Source organism: Pongo abelii, chromosome 13, assembly GCF_028885655.2.
Source record: "Pongo abelii isolate AG06213 chromosome 13, NHGRI_mPonAbe1-v2.0_pri, whole genome shotgun sequence".
Taxonomy (NCBI): Eukaryota; Metazoa; Chordata; class Mammalia; order Primates; family Hominidae; genus Pongo; species Pongo abelii.
Genome location: NC_071998.2, coordinates 44,728,423 through 44,751,029, shown reverse-complemented (window position 1 = coordinate 44,751,029; position 22,607 = coordinate 44,728,423). Strand labels below are relative to the sequence as shown.

Here is a 22,607-nt window from a genome sequence, read left to right as displayed (position 1 = left end):
CATTAGTTTCAAATAATTTCTAAATTTCTGCCTTAATTTCATTGTTTACCCCAAAATTATTCAGGATCACATTATTTAATTTCCATGTAATTATATGGTTTTGAGCAATTTTCTTAGTATTAATTTCTGTTTTTATTGTGCGCTGGTCTGAGAGCATGGTTGATATGATTTTGGTTTCCCTGAATTTGCTGAAGATTGTTTTGTGGCCAAATAGGTAGCCTATTTTAGAGTATGTGCCATGTATAGATAATAACAATGTAAATTCTGTGGTTTTGGGGTGGAGAGTTCTTTTGGGGTGTAGAGTTCATCTGTCTCTTAGATTCATTTGGTCAAGTGTTTAGCTCAGGTCCTGAATATCGTCGTTAGTTTTCTGCCTTGATAATCTGTCTTAATACTGTCAGTAGATTGTTGAAGTCTCCCGCTATTATTATTGTGTGGTTATCTAAGTCTCTTTGTAGATCTCTAAGAACTTGCCTTATAAATTTGGGTGCTCCAGTGTTGGATGCAAATCTATTTAGGATAGTTAAGTCTTTCTGTTGAATCAAACTCTTTACCATTATGTTATGTACTTATTTTCTTTTTTGATCATTGTTAGTTTGAAGTCTGTTTTGTTTGAAATTGGAATAGCAACTCTTGCTTTTTTCTGCTTTCTGTTTGCTTGGTAGATTTTTCTCTATCCCTTTACTTTGAGTCTATTTGTGTCATTGCATGTGATATGGGTCTCTTGAAGACAGCATACAGTTGAGTCTTGCTCCTTTATACAAACTTGCCCTTCTGTGCCTTTTAATTGGGGCATTTAGCCCATTTACATTGAAGGTTAATACTGATATGTGTGAATTTGATTCTATCATCATGTTGCTAGCTGGCTATTATGCAGATTTGATTGTGTAATTGCTTTATAGTGTCAGTGGTCTATGTGCTTAAGTGTGCTTTTGTGGTGGCTGTTAATGGATTTTACTTTCCATGTTTAGCACTTCCTCAAGGACCTCTTGTAAGGCAGGTCTTGTGGTAATGGATTCCCTTAGCATTTGCTTGTCTGAAAAGAATCTTATTTCTCCTTTGCTATTGAAGTTTAGTTTGGCTGGATATAAAATTCTTGGTTGTAATTTCTTTTCTTTCAGAATGCTGAATATGGGCCCCAAATCTCTTCTGATTTGTGGGGTTTCTGCTGAAAGTTCTGTTTTTAGCCTGTTTGGGTTCCCTTTGTAAGTGATCTGCCCATTCTCTCTAGCTGCCTTTAATATTTTTTCTTTTATCTTAACCTTGGAGAATCTGACGACTGTGTGTCTTGGGGATAGTCATCTTGTATAGTTTCTCACAGGGGTCCTCTGCATTTCTTGAATTTGAATGTTGGCCTCTCTAGTGAGGTTGGGGAACTTTTCATAGAAGATACACTCAAATATGTTTTCCAATTTGCTTGCTTTTTCTCCCTCTCTTTTAGAGATGCCAATGAGTCATATATTTGATTTCTTTATATAATCCCATATTTCTTGGAGTCTTTGTTCATTCTTCTTTATTTGTTTTTCTTTATTTTTGTGTGACTGAGTTATTTTGGAAAATCAGTCTTTGAGCTATGAGATTTTCCTCAGGTTGGTTGATTCTGCTGTTAATACTTGCAATTGTATTCTGCAATTCTTGAAGTGAGTTTTTCAGCTCTATCGAATCAGTTTGGTTCTTTCTTAAAATGGCCATGTCATCTTTCATCTCCTGTATCCTTTTATTGTATTCCTTAGATTCCTTGGATTGGGTTTTGACTTTTTTTTCTGAATCTCAACGATCTTCATTCCTGTCAGTATTCTGAATTCTATTGCTGACATTTCATCCATTTCAGACTCGTTAAGAATCATTGCTGGGAAACTAGTGTGGTCCTTTGGAGGTAAGAAAACACTCTGGATTTTTGAGTTGCCAGAATTCTTGCACTGGTTCTTTCTCAAGTATGTGGGCTGATATTCCTTCAATCTTTGAAGTTGCTTTATTTTGGATGGTTTTTGTTGTTGTTGTTTTGCTTTTTTTTTTTTTTTTTTTTGATGGAGTCTTGCTCTGTTGCCCAGGCTGGAGTGCAGTGGTGCAATCTCGCTTCACTGCAAGCTCCACCTCCCAGGTTCATGCCATTCTCCTGCCTCAGCCTCTCTAGTAGCTGGGACTACAGGTGCCTGCCACCAAGCCCAGCTAGTTTTTTGTATTTTTAGTAGAGATGAGGTTTCACCATGTTAGCCAGGATGCTCTAGATCTCCTGACCTCAGGATCCGCCCACCTCAGCCTCCCAAAGTGCTGGGATTACAGGCGTGAGCCACCACACCTGGCCTGTTGTTTTGCTTTTATCTTCGTTAATGCCCTTGGGTGTTTGATTGTGGCATAAAGTGAATTCAGTTGAATGGCTTTGTTTCTGAAAGACTTTGGAGGGCCAAGCCTCAGCTTAGCACTCCCGGACTGCCTGCTCTATCTCTGGTGGGGGGCTGGTACCATCCTCTGGCTTTGTTCTCTGGTCCCTTGAGGTTAGGAACCTGCTGCATTGGAGGGAGTGAGATGTTCCCAGTCTGCTGAACACAATACTGTAATGGATGGTGCCAGCCAAAACTCTTCATTAGGGTGGTGTCAGCAGGATCTATGCTCTCTTGAATGTACCAGCAGCCATGCCAGTGTGGCAGGGTGCATACACGCTGGCCGGTGTGGCGTATTAGTGGTAGTAGGGCTGCAGTGTTCCTGCACACACTTGCCCATATGTGCATTCTGGCAAAGCAGTGAGGGGGTAGCCATGGGTGAGTGCATGCCAGCAAAGCAACCTGGGGGAGGCTGTGGTGAGTGGAGCATGCAAGTGGCCTGGTATACGTTGGTGGGGGCCACTCTGCTGGAGATCTCTGATGGTCAGGCATGGTCTGCTGGCAAAGCAGCTGTGATGAAGGTCCCAAGGAGCATCCTGGTGGGCATCCAAGGATGTGCTGCAAGTGAGTGGAGCCAGGCTGGGGCCCTGGGAGAGGTCAGCAGATAGTGAGGTGCTCAGATTAGCCTGGCCCCATCCCATGGACAAGCATGCCCTGTGCTGTCTATGTCTGAGAGTCACCCCAAATCTAAAGTCTCCTAGAGGAACATGGCAAGCCTTATGAGATGGGAGTTCCTGACAGTGCTCCACTGCAGACATTCTTGCACCAAACCCTCTGGGCTCCACACAGGTTGGAGTCCTGCCCCTACACCTCTCTAGGCAGCTTTCCTGCTAGCTCAGGGTCTGTGGGGTTTGTGGTGTCTCCTGCTGCCAGGATTCCAGAGGTCCATGGTGAGAGTGGGCCATTCCTTGCCTGTTCAACTCACCCTTTCCCCAGGAGTTGGTGGGGGCCAGGAATGAGTCCTGGTGCTTAGCCCCATGCAGGGTTCTCATCTTCCTCCTACTTCAGCCCAGCATCTGTGTCATCCCTCTGTCCACTCTCAATGCGTTCCCTCTGAAGATCTGCTCAAAGTGCACCAGTCTTTCCGACATCCTGGTCTCTACGTGGCAGATTTTCCTCTTGGCTGTGTCTGGTCAGCCATCTTGGCTAAAACTCCAAAAGGTAATATACTAATTGTATCATTCCTTTTTTCATTTGTTAGCTGGAAAACATCTGTAAAGAGAAATTTCCTCTCATCTGCTTTTTGGTTACCCAGAAAGATGACTTAGTTTAAAGCATTAAAGTCTGTTGAGTATCTGACAAATGAATAGGATTCAGCCAGCATGCCTGCATATGTTTTCTTTTCAAAGCACTTAGACTCAGGTCCAAAATAAGTGGAATGATGTAGACGATGTCAAGATTAACTGGTTTAGAATACACAAACCTTTCCTTTTTAGTCTTACTAGACAATCTATTAGAGTATTTCTACTGAGAGTTTTTCCCCTCAATAACTTTAGCTGTATTTAAAGTTAATGAGCTTTTTCAATTAAAGCCACAGATATTTAGCCTTTGGATAGCATTTAGATGAATCAGGGTGTATCTAATTACACTGGGTAAATTCTTAAGAAGCTGAGAAGATTCTTTATTCAGAACAAGCACATTTTAAGTCATTCCAACCTGTATGTATACATCATTCCAACCTGTATGCAAATCATCTTTGTGAAAGGAGCCTCTAGATGTAGCTGAGAGTTTGAGAAATGCATGTAGTAGAAAGCATAGAAAGTATTCTTTTTGATAGAGATTTGTCAATTCTAGTGCTAGAAGGCAAATCAGACATATTCTATTACATGATTGTTCATAGAGCAATTGTAGTTCATTCGTCAGGAGGCCTGTAGTTCACTGACTTATTGGCCCAAATTCAGGGATAGTTAGAATCAGATGTCCAAATAAAGTTAGGAATGTGTTACAAAATGAGTTTTTCAATGGTCTGGCTAGAATAAGTGAATACTGTGATTGACCAGCCTTGGGATTTGTGGCCACTTCTAGAGCCATGGGATAGCTTCAGGTCCTCCAGAACTATTTGGATTGACCTAGAAAGAGGATGGTTTCCAAGCTGAGATGCTTCAGGCAGTCAGATAAAATAGATGTCCACTAGGCTTTGGTTTTGTGGTTTTTCAACTTTTACTGTCTACCACTTCTTTCCTACCACGGATCTTACTGCCGTTTTGTCTTTCTGGATAAGACACTTTCTGCATAAGTGTCTCCCTATGCGGAAAACTAGAATAAAGGTTCTCAATGTGGTTATTAGTTGTTTCCTGAAGATTTTAGTATTTCATTTTGCAGCTTGCCAATTGTTTCCTACACAAAATTTTAGTAAATTAGCCTTAGTTAGGCAGTGACAGTTGTTGAAATTACAATTGTGCAATTTTTTTCTGAACATTGAAGTTAATGATTAGATCTCTCTTTCAAGAAGGTTGATTTATTTCAATAATTACAGCATATCATTCAGGACACTAGGGAAAAGTCTTTGTGTTTGTGTGTGTTTGTGTGCACATGTGTTTCATTAAATATTGGAGGAGAAATTTAAACTTTCTCTCTACCTAGTGTCAACTACAGTAAATACTTGAATTTTGTACTTTACGGATGTTATTTTAATAATTTTCATTAGTAGAGATAATAAGGAAGATATTTCTAGCAGCAAAATGGAAATAGAAAAAAAAGTTTGAAGCATTTACTAAAGAAAGAAAAAGAAAAATTTAAGATTATTAAGTATTTTACATAACACCAGTAGGCATTAACCACATAGTTATTGAAGGTGAAAATAAGATTTCATGTAATAACATTTTTCATGAAGATATATTTTTCTAAAATTACAGGTTAATTAGTGATAAGTAATCATCTACAATACTAATTTTGAGATCCTGTCATAATCATATTATTATCCCTTGTTTTACAAAAGGTCTAGCAGAATGTGAGAATGATATTTCAGGCAGAGATCTTGGGACTTGAGTCCTTTATGCCATTTCTCAAGCCGTGTACGCACAGGTGTATAACTCTCAAATACTGCAGGATATAACCAAGTGATCACACAATTAGCTGAGAATGGTTATTAATTTGTTGTGCATTCAAAACTTTTCATTTTTAATTAATTGTGTTACGTGCCCTTATAACCCCTGGAGGAAGTATTATAACACATATCCTAGAATCTATGGGAATTAAATTGATTTACATGTACTAAATGCAGAAGGGTGTATAAAGTGATATATTTAAATGCATAGGGTAATACATTACTCAGTTTATGAGAAGGTACTCAATAGATGGCAGCTACTATAATTGTCATATTAAAAACACTAAAATAAGAATATACCTTAGTTTTAAATACCTCCAAAAAGGAATATCCCATAATTTACTAAGTAATAAACTACTAGGTTGTTCAATTTTCACTATTAGTAACTTTTCCACTGGTTGAAATTCCTAATTCTTTAGTTTCTATTGTTTCCTTAGGGTAATATGAACAACTGGTTATGAATTTTAATGGTGGAAACTTCATACCTATGTTGACCTTAACTGATCATCTCTTAAGTGTTTGGGAATAAACATTCTTTATGCATATTTTTGAATCTTGTTTTCACACGTCTCTCACTTTATATGCCTCTTAGACTCCTCTTAGACTGAAATGTCACAGTTATGTCCAGGAAGATTTACCTGTTACTCAGTGTAGTAGGAGGATTTTTTTTCAATGTTCCTCACTATATTGTCATCTCTCTGTCTCCTGACTGGAAGAGAACACCAGTGATTTAGGTCACTCATGACATTTTTGTAGAAAAGCAAGTAAGAGATGCATGCTATAGTAGATGTTATTGTGTAGTACCCAGATTTACCCAATGTGCATGGAGCCACTCTTTCCCTCAGCTGCTGGGAGTGATGACTGCTAATAGCTCCCAGCTGAGCAATCCCCTAAGCATGGCTGTCTACTGAAAGGGGCATTTAAAAGTTACACTCCCTGTCTCAGTGTAGCACACATCCAATGACTTGTTGTGCAGGGCTATAATTGCCTCATTTTGCGACATCTCTGAAAGACCATCACCACTTTGGCATTCCTGTGGGATCAACTCCAGTCTCTGTTGGACCTGCATCATGATTCAACTTGTCCCTATGCCCAGTCCTGCTTTCCTTACTTCCTTACATGTGTTGTTACCAAGAGCAATCCTTAGTAAACATCTTGCATGCAAATGTCTGTCTTAGAGTCTGTTTCCCAGGACTCTCAATGGCCAACAGTTGGTGCCAGGAGTGATCCTTAGAAGTGGATGAAAATGAAATTTTGGAGCTGGATCTGTCTGTCTGGTTGGCAGTGAGGCTCCCATTACTGGTGATAGGCACAATATTGATAGCCCCTGGAATATGGTAGCAATAGAACTTTAAAAACTTTCACCAGTGGTGAACTGGGAAGAGATACTATGAAAGAAAATACACTAGCTGCTGCAACATCACTGGTATTTGACAAATTAGGTGTGTGTGGGGACAAGGAGAAGTAGTTGTTGTAAGAGCTAAGCATTGGATAGCTGTTGCTCTGGCAATCAATGCATTGGAAAAATATATGGTAAATGCCTGTGGGTGAGTAATCACCAATTTAAAGCTAAATACAAAAACCAGAGTGCTTCTTTGGCAGCGTGTAAAGAGATTCATCTTCTGCAGCTGGAGGACAGAAAAGCTGAAGATCAGGCTCAGTTACTTCACTGTTCTTTTTCTTATATGGTTCCCCAGGAAAAGAGACCAACCACAACCATGGAAGAGCTAATCCCAAATGGAACAAATTTATTACATGAAATGAATGACTGAAGTGATGCAAGGGGTGCAGTGAAAGCTGTGCTGCTACATGTCCTCTTTAGGGATTAAGACCTTCATTCTCCAGCAACTGGGAGTGTTTCTGCTGGTGGTTCACAACTGAAGCCTTTCTCAAGCATTGCCCTAAATTAACAGGAACTGCTTCATGCAAATTTACCTCATCCCAGGAGGCAGTTTAATTCAATAACCAATCCATGCAGGTGTAGAAAGACAAGTTATGTGGCTGCCATACAAGTAAACAAACAAGAAAATTAAAACAAAACAAAAAACTCACCCATGGGTTCAGTATTGAAGGGTATTAACTGTAAGGGCCACTATTCTTTTAATGGGTTACATTATACTATTCTGTTCTGTTTCAGATGCCAAAACTTAATAAAGGCATAGACAAATAATGCCTAATAAATAAACACACATAATCCAGACCATAGGTTTTCTTAAAACTATTTTAAAGTAATGGAACTCTCTTTTGTCCAGATTAAAAAAAATTATTTCAGATTACCCACATATAACAAGGCTGAGAATGGAGTTGCTCTAGTTGAAGAATTTCCCTGTTTCCTTCTTTGACGTAGTTCATAATTTGTGTAGCAGGAGCCCTCCTTCACCTTTTCTTCCTTTTCCTTCTCCTTTTCCTCCTCTTTTGCTTCCTTTAGTGGACTTCTGGAGAATGTTGGAGGAGCACCTACGTCTCCTCAGAACAATATTTGCAAATCACTGCTCAAAATAACTGCACGATAAGGATGCTACAGTGGTGACTTAAACACTGAGTGGGGTGTGGAAGTTGATTTCTTAGTTTCTCTAGCCTTTAATTCTGTAATATTCATTATATCTTCTTGGTCTTTTATTCTCTGTATACCAAATCCTTATTTAGCATCTCTTTGGCAATCACTTTCTTTTTCAGCATCTTGGAATAACTAAATTTTTGTTTTTGATTACATCTCCATTTCAACTAATCGAATGGTCTACTAACCAAATTTGCAACCTGTTCCTCTGTTTACTCTGAAGCATAAACTGATATCACTCATATCTAGAGCAGTCACTGGTGAAAATGTGACACCAATTTCTGTTAGAGATCATCTCATTTTTTATGAATGATGAGTTTGGGCACAGAGAGGTTAAATGACTTGTCTGTCACGTAATTAAACAACAGAGCTGGGCTGGAATATAGATTTTTATTCTCTCAGTCAAAAGTTTCCTATGTACCATTTTGAGCACAACAACAGATGAATTCAAATCTATTTCACCAAGGATTGTTTCTCAATGGCATTACACAAATTTTAAAAAATTTAAAAAAAGAAATGAAGAAAAACAAGATCTATCCCAAAGTTCTAACACATCTACCGTCTTCCTTTCTCTATATTCTCTTTCATACACATAGTAGTTTTACAGTTATTATCATAATTTTAGCATCCAGGTCCTTTTTCTCCTCCTCATTCTTCCATTTTCTTCTTTTTCTCTTCATCCTCCTTTTCTTTCTCCCTTTTCTCCTTTTACTCCCCCTACTCCCTTTGCCATCTTTTCCCTTTCCTTCCTCCTCCTCTTTTCCATGTACTTTTCCTCCTCCTCCTCAGGGATATCTTGTAGCAAACCTTCCAGGTTCCTCTTTTCATTGAACAAAAGGAGTAAGAGGATCTTTTTATTTAATCAAAACAAGCCCTTTCTCTTGGATGACGATTCTGGGAAATGGTTGGACAAACCTGTATGTGATGTTCAGAGATTTGAGGAGACAGGAGAAACAGATAAATTAACTCATTTTTTTCTGAGATTTAAATGGAGGTTGTGGGTTAGGTTAGCTGCAACCAAGGCCTAATGACTGTAAATGCCTAAAATCTTATTTCTACGTGGGTAAGGACAGAAAGAAGTATAACAGAGTAGAAACCATATGACTATGCCTGGCCTGAGTAAAGGTGAGGAGAAAAGGGGGAACATTGGTTATATATCAGGAAAGAACTAGTTCTGGTCTTGTCTTGTAGCCTACAATGGGATTGTGAATATGGTTAAACAAAGAGTTAGATGCACAAGGAATTAGTATATTTGGGGTCTCAGGCTACTAATGAATGGGTTCTCTGAAGTGAGCATGACATCAGGGAATAGTCTTCAATTGAAGAACTTGCTACTACAAAAAGGGCTCCAATCTGGCCTTCATCAGAACAGGGGGAATATAGCTATATTCTAAGAACAATATTTACCTCCCTGCCACCAAGATATCCCATCAGAGTCCCTTCGGTGTTTGGCAATTTCCAATCAGCTCTGCTCCAGAAGCAGTACTAGTTCCCACAGCCTTCTTTTTCTCCTGGAGAAAATTTGGCTACATGATTTCCAATGAGCTTTCCCCCAAGAGAGCCACAATTCCACTTTGGCCCCTTTCTCCACCAATGTTGGCTCATAAAGCAACCAAAACTGGAAATGTTCACAGTTTCACTACTCTGGAGCATCTTCATATGCTGTGGGATAGCTGGTAAGGTAATGAAAAGCATTTGGAAACCAAGGGCTCTCTCTGTTTTGCTAGAGTTCCCTTTGCCAGGTGTCACTGGTGAGCAAACATCACTTTGGTCCCTCTACAAGTTACTGGAGCTGACTTTCCTTCAGCCACTTTTCTTTGGGCATAGCCGGAAAAGACCATATTATATTCTGCAGCTAGCAACTTCCAGCAACAGGCAGCACATGGAGAAATGACTCAAGTAGACCAGATTCCTCCCATCTCTTAGCCCCCAGAGAGCATATGGAAATCTCTGGTAATATTTGGGAGGCGGTTGAGGACTTGGTGGATTAGCCTAAACTTTATGACATACCTGGCTACAGTGACCTGACAAGGGTACGTAAGTTGCATCCTAAACCATAAAATGGCGAACCTTAGCTAGGCTTGCATTCTACTTCTTCACTTACTCATACAATATGGACATTTCCCATGTTGCTACTTGGTTTTCTGTATTTGTTTATTGAATGATCTTTATAATTGTAATTTGATTGCAGCATAATGATTCCCTTAAGAGGGTGTGCAATAATTTGTTAGGCATTCATTGATTGCTGGATATTTCGGTTTTGTCCAATGTTTCATGATTATAAATAATGTTGCAAAGATATGCCCATCGCTTCTTTTCTTATTTTAAATCATTTCCTTAGTGTGCATTCCCAAGAGTGGGATTACTGAGTCAAGTGTAAACGTTTCAGTGAAATAAATTCAAGGGGAAGAACACATTCTATATACTTGAAAAGTAAACTATGAATCTGGAAAATGCCAGTTGACTGGGGCTGAATCTGCACCATTTGCATTAATTTAAAATGAAGTTAACCTTCCTCTTCTGTAACTAAGTCCTGTGAAATAGCATCAACCACATAGGCCCTACCAACACGCTGACCAAACAGACTTAACTGCAGGCCTGTGATACAGCACAACAGAAATTATCTCACCCTTGGGTTCAGCACAACATCCAATTGCATTATCATTTTCCCAGTAAATAGCTCTTGCCATCTCTAACTACAGCTGTGTGAAACCAACAGCGTCCACTTGGCGGGGAATCACATTCCAAAGTGTTACTCAATTATTGTCCAGAAATAAAACTTAAATCATCTCTCCTGGCTGACTGAGTGTAAGGTACTTTTTATTTACCAAAGGGTAAAATCATGCCTTTTAAGCAAACTTTGGCTTTAAGTGTCAGTTTTCTGACAGGGGAGGGTATTTTTATGGCCTCAGAATGTAAGGTGAACTCACAAAACTCTTCCTTCTTCCCCTTCCCATGGTTTTTGGCATTCAGAATGTATTCCTGGAGCTCTACCTAAAGGCAAATTCCACAGTTGTCTTACCATCTCCCAAGGGAAACATATTTCACAATAGTTACACTAAGGTAATATTTGTTTCACATCAACAAAAATTTATTGAGTGTGTATGCAGCAAGGCATATAGGAAGAATATGGGCTTGAGTATCATACATACTTGCTGTGTATCCAAAGACATTTATGAAATTTTCCTAAATTCCAATGGCCTCATCTATTAAATGAAATGAACAATGCCACCTTCACGCAGTAATTGTGAGTTACAAATAATATAAATGAGAAAAGTGCTCAGTATACAATAAGCAATCAATACATGTGAATTCTTTTTCCTGGGTCCTAAATGGAATACTGAAATGAAAGACACAGTTTCTGTTCTCAAAGCCTACAGAATGGCAGATGAGCACAAACATAGCTATGATACCAAACAGCCTGTGACAAGTATCATAAAACAAAAACAAAGTTTGGAGAGAAAGAACAAGGAGAGAGAGAGATGTCTACAGAGTGGTCTAGAGTCAGTACTAGATATGTTTTAGATAGCATACTGAAAATAAGCATGGATCTGGACTCAGCAGTCATGGGTTTCACCAAGTAACCTAACTTCTTTGAGACTAAGTTTCTTCATCTGGAAATGAAAGAACTTAGATTCCCACTTTACAGAGATTGAAAAGCATGATTATCTTTTGTAACTATAACATTATTTGTATTTTGTTAGTTATTTTCATAATGATAACTCCAAATTTAAGTATCTGGATGCTGGGTGCGGTGGCTCACACCTGTAATCCCAGAACTTTGGGAAGCCAAGGTGGGCGGATCATCTGAGGTTAGGAGTTCGATATGTTGGCCACTATGCCTGGCCAACATAGTGAAACCCAAACTCTATTAAAAATACAAAAATTAGCTTGGTAGTGGCCCATGCCTCTAATCCCAGCTACTCAGGAGGCTGAGGCACAAGAATCTCTTGAACCCAGGAGGCAGAGGTTTCAGTGAGCTGAGATCCTGCCTGGGCAACAGAGTGAGACTCTGTCTCAAAAAAAAAAAAAAAGTATCTGGGAATGCTTTAAGAAGGTGGTGGAATATGAAATAAATTCTATAAAATGGGTTGGGTGTTGACCACATATTAGAACAATCAGCTGAAGGAGCAGCTTAAGTAAAAGATCTTGGGTAAGAAAATGTACCATCGGATGAGTGAATGATTTAGATGGAAAAATACTGTAAAGTGACTTGAATCCATATGGGATATACTTTGTATGGATGGTTACCTGAGCATGCATTTGTGTGTTATTTGACATCAGGGGAAGCTCTTGACATTTTTTAAATGAGAAGTAAAACCACTTTCATCTCAAATTTTAGAAAATAATTCTCACAGTAGTAAAGAGACAGCACAATCCCTATCCTTTGTTGAAAAGCCATGTATATTACACATCAAGGAATCAGCAATTCAATTAAAGAGGTTAGTTTTAAACATCTTGTGGCCTGAATTATGGTCTCCAAAGATGTTTATATTCTGAGGCCCAGAAGACATCAATATGTTATCTCACAAGAACAAAAATAAATAAATAAAAGGAGGAAGGGGAGATTTTGCTGGTGTGATTAAGGATCTTCTGATGGAAATACTATTTTTGGATTATCCAGGTAATCACAAGCATACAGATAACAGGCAGGCAGGAATGTGAAAATCAGAGAGAAGAGAGATGTGCACCAGACGTTGGAGCAATGTGCTTTGAAGATGGAGGAAGGGACCATAAATGAAGGAATGAAGACAGCCTGTAGAAGCTGGGAAAGGCAAGGATGTGGATTCACTCAAGAGTGTCTAGAAGAAATGCAACCCCACCAACACCTTGATTTGAGGACTTCTGACCTTCAGAATGAGAAAATGATACATTTGTGTTGTAAGCCACCCAGTTTGTGAAATATGTATCAACAATTGAAAACTAGTACATAGTCAGATACTCTATCTCTGTTTTTTTAGCTTATTATTTTCAATCTCTGTCTCCAACCCACAAGCCACATGCATCATAAATGAATTAAAATACCAAAACTTTTCTTCTAGAATTTTTTTGGGAATACAAATTCATATCATTGAACTAAATATTTTAGAACCCATAAAAAAGGTCAGATTTAATCTTTAAAAAAATCCAAGATCTGTTTGCAAGTGATGCTTTTGCCTACTTGGTTTTGTCTCATCAACTAGACACTATTTGGAGTCAGGGAGACACTGAATTATCCATTGCAATGTAGTCTCAGCGTAGGACTGGAAGGGCTCCACAGAAACAAAGTTAAATTCCTGATGCTGCTTCTCCAAACAGCAGTACCCTTCAAGATGTATGCCCATTCGTAAGACTTTTTTTTTTTTTTTTTTTTTTCCTATTCAACGTTCAATTTGGCCCTTGTACAGCCTGGAATTTAGAGGAAGAGAAACTCACTAACTTCTAAGCACAGTTAAAGTTACAAGAACCTGGAAAGGGGGAAAATGTATCGCAAACTAAGATGCTTTAAGAACTTACCAGGATTCCTTCGTGGCCATTCTTTTGTTTTCTTATCCCCTATGACTTCAGCCAGAAAACATTAAAATGAGTTCCTTATACTGTGCATGGTTTGCAGGTGAAGGTTGTCTGAGCTTTAATTTGCTGTTTGATTCGCCCCAGGAATTTCAGGTGTTGCACGAGGGCCTAAAGTACAGAGCGTACCTAAGTTCTTGGTTGTTAGCCATTGGACCATGGCCATAGTATTATTAAACCATCCAAGCACGCTGGGTCTCAACCACAAAATTTAATTTTCTCTACTGCAGGGACTAATCAACTACCATAGACTTAAAGAGACTGTTTTTATCTACAAAAAATTTCCCCCTTCAGACTGATGTGGAGCTAATTTTAGTTTTGTCTATCCTCAGGGTTACAAACATTGATATAAATTCAGCTTGATGAGAAACAGATAAGAGGTGGAATTTATATGAATACAATCTGTAATATAAATTAAAGAAAGATGAAAGCTCCAAGGTTTTTGGAGATTGGTGACACCTTAGTAAATAATGCTTAAGAATTCCATTATAAGCAAATTTTACCACACTTGTTAACAATGTATTTTTACATACTCCAATCACCAGGGAATGCCTGTTGCTTCCTGCTGTGCTCATACAGATTTCCCTCTTCTTTGACTCCTTTCCTTTTTGTTAGCACATCCTCAGCCTCCATTCTTGTCACATCCCACCTCTAATCATGTGTCAGGGTTCAGAATTGGTGTTATTGAAGCAGAAGCAGGGAAAAGAAAACTATTACATGCATTGAATGCCTGTGATACTAATCCTGGGCTATCTTCAGGCCTGTTTTATGATAGAGAAAAATAACCCCCTAATACGTCGGGACCACTGGTTTTCAGGTGCGTATTACTGGTAACCAAATGCTTCTAAATGATTCTCATATCATCACATTAAACAATCAAGATTTTAAAATGATCCCCTTTTTTAAAAAAAAGAAACTTGTAAATATCCTTCAACCTTTCAGTTGTTATTTTTGAAACAATTTAAATAAGACAGACACAAAAGAAATAAATACAATTCATGTTTTTGATCACCTAATGGCTGCTATGGAAGCAAGGGATGCCACATGGCATTGATTGTTCCTCAACTGATGCAATCAACATGGAATATTAAAATTGGATGGGCTGCCTCTCGAGGTGGAAAAAGTTTTGATTATGTGGATTACACGATCAGAAGCAGCAAATCCACATGGCTCTGTGCCAAGTGACAATTGAGGAAGGGCACTGCCTTGCTTTCAAATATTTAAGGATGAGCTCATTGAGACATCAAAGAAACAATTTTCTATTATAGCAAAGGATTGATTTGATTGCTTTAGGACACAAATTGTTTGGCATAACACCAGAGATTGGGGGTAAATTCCAAGCACTTATACAGGTGACCCAAGACTTACAGCTGCTTAACTTGTGACTATTGTTCAGGAAGCAATTAAGAAGTAAGTACAGAGGTACAGTTCAGCAGTACACTCCAGGGTCCTCCTGGGAGGTACAGAGTTTGGGAGGCTGGCTAGAAAACCAACTATAATTTTTGATAATTTCTATTGAAACATATAAAGTTCTGTACAACCAACATAAAAACTCGCTTTTAAAGCAATTTGTATTTTATAATGCCAGGCTTGTCCAGAGAAAACAAACTAGTGCCTTCTTCATTGCAAAAATTATATATATATATACTTTTTCCAATGGAGCAGAAAGTTGATTCTGACTGCGGATTGACCTACCTGATAATTAAACTACCTTCTGTGGTGTTTTCAATCTGATTAAAATTCTATGTATTTACCTGGAAGGGCAATAAGCTTCCTGGTAAGAATCAAAATGGCTAACTGGAAGGAGACAAAAGGACTAATAAGGAAGTACTTTATTTCTTTTTTACCTTAGTAGGAAAAACACTAGTGTGTGTCTGTTTGTCATTATTACACCTTTCTTCTTTATTTGAGGAAACTCCAGTTTTGTTACTTGGCAACTTGCTCAGTCCCAGGAGGTGATTCCTGATTGTCATAAGTAAATCACAGGTAACCTGTTTTCCCCTACTAGTTATCGGTATGGGTGTGGATAGAAGAGCCAGTTCTGGTCAGTGGGGTATGAGCAGAAGTACGAAGAAAGCCTTTTTTTCTGCCATTACTTCCCACCTCCCCTCCAATTGGGAATGTGGCTTCATGAAGCTTTGATGATTAGTACTTTGGCAGTGATTTTGAGACCATCAGGGGAGATCTCAACACCCCACTGGAGACATGCAGAGGAGAAGCTTGGAAAGAGACGGGCCGTTATTGATATCGAGTCCCAGGAACAACCCAGCAATCACCTCCTCTGGCCTTCTTGTTCTGAAAATAATAAATGTTTTAGATTTTATGCAACTTGGTTGAATATTTTGATGCATGTAGCAAAAAGCAATCCTAAAGATAAGCTGAATAAATGCATCCTTCCAGGGAATGACATAGTGCTTTATCATGGAACTCAGAGACTTAAAGAATATTATTAGGAAGATTTGAGGTCCTTTGGACCGAAGAACCACAATGATTACCCAAAGGTTTTTTTTGTTTTGTTTTGTTTTGTTTTCTTGCAGGAAATTGTAGGAAGAATTTTAAACAGCGCAATCTTCCTCTTGTAAAAATTAACCCAACTCAGAAATAAAAGAACAAGCGAGTTCAAGAACTTCATGTCAGTCTGATATTTTGAGGATCAAAATTCCGGCAAAAGTGTAGGATGTGCTGAATAACATTTGATTTGGTTATCTAAAATGTTTTCATTTGCTATGTTTAAAACCTCTTTGGAAAGTTTCACACCTGTGTTCCAGGAAGTTGGGACATCTTAATTTTGCTTATTAAAAGAGGCATGGTCTCAATTACCTTCCAAAGGGAGAAAAATCTTAAGAAGATCACTATGCAACTCCCAGCTATAAAATATATTAACATTACCTCTAACCATAAGAAGTATTTTTTAGACAATTCCTGAGAAAAAGAGAGGATAAGAGGTAGAAATAAAGGGCAGAGAAGTGGAGTGTCAGAAGTGGAATTGAATGAAATAATGAGCCCTTTAAATTCACTAGTCTGGCAATAAAGGTTGTACTATACACATGTTAAACGTATCAAGAGGAGGCAAGACAGCCCACATGACTATGAGAGAAAGTGATTTTGAAGAGTTCTTTCAAAATGATTGCTTTACAGGAAACATTAGCTCTAAACAATATTGGGAATAGAAGAAAGTTTTTACTAAAGAAAACAATTGTAAGTATTCTTAATTGCCTGGAAATAATTTGTCATGCAAAATTGGACCATGCATGATACATTTATAAAATGTTTTATAAAATGGTTTAGAGGTACTGATGTTGTAATGCTGCATATTTTCTTTGCACATAGTGTTCTGATAATACATTCAAGACAAGGGATCTGATTTTCACTTTTATCTCTCCTCCTCTCCCTTCTCTACAACCTCTACTTGCTTTTTGGGGCTAAGGAGGGACAGAAGGGAGGAAGAGCAGGCATAAAATAACTGCAAGAGCCAATGCTGCTACTCAATGTATTTTATTATTTCAGGAATTCATTCAAAGCTGGGCTGCAATTACATTTAAAACAGGAGAATAATGGGCTATTGACATGTATATGGTTTTAGAAATATAAGGCCTCATTTTCTCAGCTGGAATTTCCCTTACAATGTGCATTTGCATTACATTAGAGATGCTCTTTTGGAAAAAGAGGATCACATGCATTCAGACATTTTGACATTATCTGGGTCAGAGGGAACATTTAAAAGCAATAGCCCTACAAGTACCAAAGCTCTCTTACAGGCAAGCATCACAATGCATTAGGGAAGAAGGAGGCCATCCCTGAGCATCTCCCTGCATTGGCCATGTTTTATGACATACCTGCCTAACCCAGACATTAATCTACTGAAGATGGATTGGCCTGGTCATGGTCCTCTGCTAACCTTCAACGGTGTGTACATTACCTAAATTGAAATCTGCACTTTTTCATGCCACGTGTGGTTTGATGTGACGGTCCAAGGAATGTAGGGTGCATTAGAATTGGTTTTTATGTGAAGAGAATCTCCCTTCCTATTTACCTTTCAGCAGGGCAGCTGCAGGCTTTCCTTCTTGCTTGACAATGAAGGCATTCTTTTCCACTGCTTAACCCAAGAGTAGCTACCCTGGCTGGCTCAGAATCGCATGGCACTGGTCAGGTATGTAAGCAACTCAGTGCCTTTCCTATTCCCAGAAGTGCCAAAGACATAATGAAAAAGGAATGCAGAAGTTTTCACCTGTGGTAATTATCTAAAAAACCCTGTAAAATGAAATCTTTGTCATCTTCCAAGAAGAGGTCACTTGTAAGTGTCAGTGATTACATGAGCTCTTTATGTGAACTGAAGGACCTGTATAATTGGTGTGATACAGCAAGAAAATCTCATCGATGTTGCATAAGGTGTCTATAATTTTCTAATCTCCCACATCCTAGTTCCCCAGACATGACACTCTTTATTTACCCTGCACTTACGTTTCTTTCCTGAATAGGCAGGAGAACTAGACTTGTACTGGCCCCTCTGTAATTAGTGGAATAAGAGGCGGTGTTGTGCGGAGCTAGGATACAGTGAGTCTTTGTGAAACTGCCATCTCTGAATTTTCCTGTTATTCTACAGATTAAAATTGAAAGAGTAAATGAACACCATAGGGGTCAAGGGCACAGGCTTTATGAATGGACAATCTGAGTTCAAATCCCACTTCTCCATATATTAGAAATGTGTGACCTTTGAACTTAGTTTCCTTATCAGCTCATCAGTGACACTATGAGAATTAAATGAAATGCTGTAATTATTCATTCATTCATTCAACAAGTACTTAGAAAACACTTCCAAATATGAAGCACTCTATGTGCTTCCAGCATTGGGGATACTACGCTATGTTCTGCTTTCATGAAGCCTACAGTTGTTAATCCAGGAAAGCATTTAGGATACAGTGTTTGGCACATACTAAACACACCATAAATTTGCTATTATCATAATTACTGTAATAAAAGTATGCAGAGTCACATTTCTACACTTCCTTTTGAAGACATTCCATGCTGTCATCTGGAAGAGCAACAGAAGGGTTACTTTAAACAATGGTATTGACACCCTCCAGAAAAGCATGTGTTAGTAGAACTTTGACTGGTCATGTACTCAGTGCAGATACTTTTGTAAAACCATTAGGTCTCTGTTTTGGCAATTAAAGATGATGGTGCACTGGTGTACTCTGAGCATTTTCACTTCAAGCTTATTGAGAACCAACTAATGTGCCAGACATTCTTATGTGGGGTTAGTCTGGAAAGACTTTTTTCCAATTATTAAAATCATTTTTGCTGCCCGTGTTCGTGGAACAAATTCAAAGACATTGTCTTGCTCCTGGGTATAAACACTGTCAATGTTTTGATACATGAAGGACCTATTCAACATTGGTGATAAGAAGTGCCAATGCTGACATTCAAGCAGCTGGACTTTTCCTTGATCCATTAACCCTCCTGCTGTAGAACTGAGTTCACTTATTTACTGAAAGCACTTAAAGTGAGAATGACATTGCCTAGTAGGGCTCCCTGGAACTGTGTTGCTAATGGTTGTGGCATAAATAAGGAATCTCTGGGAAACGAGTGGCAAAGAACTAAAGGGAAATAGGTTGATGTAGCCAGGCAGGAAAGCTGTACACCTGCTGGAGTTACACCTGGCATGAGCCAATTCCATTTGTTCTCTCTTTCTTAGGCGATAAATTTCCTTGGTGCGTAATGGTGCACACCTACCAATTTAGAAAATTAGAGAGATAGTTTCTGTTCCAGGGAATTGGCTCCAAAGGGTGTGTGGAGAGCTGGAGACTCTTTGAATAATCCAAACTCTCCAGAGAGCATTCCTTAGAATTTGTCTCACTGGCATTGGGAACGATTTGCAGAAAGTACAGAACATTACACATGCCTTTGATGACTAGAGGAGGAAGGGCTGTGCCAAGAACATGGTGAAATACTGTACACCTCTACCGAAAAATGTCCTGAAAAGGTCATTGGACAGTTTTGTTGAACATTATTTATTTCCTAGACTTTGAGAATAATGGCTATTAAGCAAGACCTCGGATTTGATCAATCTTATGACTAAATCACAGAATGATTTTAGAAGTACTAATTAAAACAAATACTGGTAAAAGCAAGCCCAATTTACACTGAATTTTGTTGAAATGCATCTCTCTGGGGTTTTTTTCCTTTAAAATTGTGAAGGCCTTAGCTTGTTTTCCTTTTCCACTGCTTTGTTATTTTCAGGAATTTTGTGGGTATAAAGTACCTCTATAAGGATATTCTGTTATAGAGAGCGTCTTTACAGAAGTGAAACCAGCAACTGTGTGTTTTTTGCCTCTCATGGAGATCCAAATGGAACCTTGTCTCAACATCACCAGAGCTTTTGGTTCCCAATTCCTTAATTGGCACCTGGAAGCACTAACAAAAAAACAAAAGTTTCTGCCAACTTCATTTGCCTAGATAGCTTTTGTGCTCACATTTTCTCCCAGCACCAAGGCATCAGGGAACAGAAGACACAGAGAGGAAATAAATAATTTTCTAATTAAGCTAGTGTGCAGAGGCAGCACTGTATTTCTCTTATTGTGTAAACTTAAATATATGAGTCAAGATAGACCAAAAGATGCACGATAACAAAAATTCAAAAATTCCATTGGCTTAAAATATTAAGCTTATTTTGTAGTTTCTACTACACTGTCAACTTGGCTTGGTAGGGGCTCTCTGCCCAACTAGATCACTGGAGGATACTTGGGCATTTTTACACATGCTTCCAACATTTCCTCAGCAGGGGAGGAAGAAGAACAAGGATATGTGAACACTGACTTTTAATGCTAAATGCAAACACATATCATGTTTGTTCCCATTTCTTTGGCCAAATAAGACATATATTTAAGCCTAAGTCAGGGGGCCAGAGAGGTCAATTCTTTCATGTACCAGAATGTCTATACCCATCATAAGCTACAGCAGGATTTTCTTGGTAATTTCATCTTTTTGTGTATGGAATGATAGCCCAGGTGAACATAGAAAAGCTATGAAAGCATAAAAGTCAGGTTCAAACTAAAATACAAATTAAATTCTCCCTTCCTTCACCAAGATTTTTTTTAAGTAATTTCAACTGTTATTTTAGATGCAGGGGTTACACACGCAGGTTTGTTACATGGGTATATTGCTTGATGCTGAGGTTAGGGGTATGATTTCTCCTGTCACCCAGGTAGTGAGCATAGTACCCAACAGTTAGTTTTTCAACCCTTGCTCCTCTCTCTCCCTACCCCCCTTTAGGAGTGTCCAGTATCTATTGTTGCCATCTTTATGTCCATGAGTATCGAATATCCAGCTCACACTTATGAGTGACTACCATTTTACCTAGCAATTCTGTTAATGGGTATATATCCAAAAGAAAATAAATCATTCTGCCAAAAAGACACATGCATTCATATGTTCATTGCAGCACTATTCAGAAGAGCAAAGACATGAAATCAACCCAGATGCCCAACAATGGTGGATTGGATAAAGAAAATGTAGTACATACACACTACGGAATACTATGCAGTCATAAAAAAGAACAAAATCATGTCCTTCAGCACCATATAGATGCAGCTGGAGGCCGTTATCCTAAGCAAATTAATGCTGGAACAGAAAATCAAATACAGTAGGATTTGTAGGAGTCTATCATTCCACATACACTATAATTTGTTCATTATATTGAGCAGTGGTTCTCAACCAGGAGCAAGTTTGCCCCCTAGAAAACATTTGGCAAGGACTGGAGATATTTTTGGTTGTCAGGAGGGTGGGAGATACTGTCATCTAGTGATTAGGGGACAGGGATGCTGCTAAACATCCTAGAATGTACAGGACAGCCCCCGCTATAAATTATCTGGTCCAAAATGTCAACAATAATTAGACTACTGGGTTTCTTAGAAGCTAGTGTAAATAAGAAAACTCATGCTCACGCAGAAATAAAGACATCTTTTAAAGCTCTAGTAACTGAAACTGTGTGGTATTGGTAAGGGAACAGACAAGACAAATAGATTAATGGAGCAGAAAAGAAAGTCTTACCATTGACATTTTAAAACAATGGGGAATGACATAAGGGTAATTGTCTATCCACGTGGGAAAAAGATAAAGCTGTATCTTTACATCATAGCATCTGCAAAAATAAATTCTAGGTAGATTAGAAAATGTAAAAGTAAAAGCAAGATTATGTTTATTAGAAGAAAACATGAACATGTTTCTACGATCAAAGGAGTAAAAATGTAAAAAAGAAACAAAAAAATTTAAGAAAAATATGCATAATTTTGATAATAGCAAAACTACATGACAAGCCAAGAAACTGAGAGAACACTTGCAAATATCTATACAATACTCAAAAAATTAGCTAAAATATATAAAATTTCATCAAATATAAAAGCAAAAAAAGGAAAACACAAATTGAGCTCAGGGCATCTGGTAGTATCTCAAAGTAAGGAAATGCTCAAAAAACAAACAAACAAACAAACAAAAACAATGATGGCATGTCTAAGGGACAGAGAAACCAACCCGAAAGAACTTAACAATGGCCATAGCTGAAATAATTTGAGCAATCAAACAAATAACATAGTACAGGATTATAGCTTAAAGTATAAAATAAATATACACAAGCCCATACTGATATAGAGAAATGATTTAACAAATAAATAGGAGAGTAGAAACAAGTCTTTTTGCAGAAGAATTTCAAATACTTTAGTAGACAGTATCCACCTAGAAGGTGGAGCTTGGCCACTGCCAGTTCCACTCCCAACTTCCTCCCCTCGCCTTGAGTGACTTGCTTCAAAAGAAAATAATATGGAAAAAGGAGAAAGTAACTTTACCGTGGAAAAACCTGGCAAATACTACCTTGGTAGGTGATCAAGTTTAACATGAACAGTCTTAAGTCGTGTTGATATCATGACCCCTCCGATATGATGTGAAAAGGGGGCATGTTACCTCTGTGAAACACATAACACCAATCCAATCATGAGAGAAAATAGAGCCATTCACAAAATTCCTAACCAATAGTTCTCAAACAGCCAAGGGCATAAAAAGTGGGAAAAGACTGAGAAAC

General features: G+C 38.4%; 1 long non-coding RNA gene across 4 annotated transcripts in view; it reads left to right on the top strand.

Annotated features, from left to right (window-relative positions):
- Positions 1-12,910, top strand: part of LOC129047840 (uncharacterized) — a 47,059-nt gene extending 34,149 nt beyond the window's left edge. For all 4 annotated transcript variants that reach the window (XR_008509632.1, XR_008509635.1, XR_008509633.1 and 1 more), the window contains one exon: positions 12,609-12,910. This is a non-coding gene — a long non-coding RNA (uncharacterized LOC129047840). The remainder of the gene's footprint in view (positions 1-12,608) is intronic.
- Positions 12,911-22,607: the final 9,697 nt, after the last annotated feature.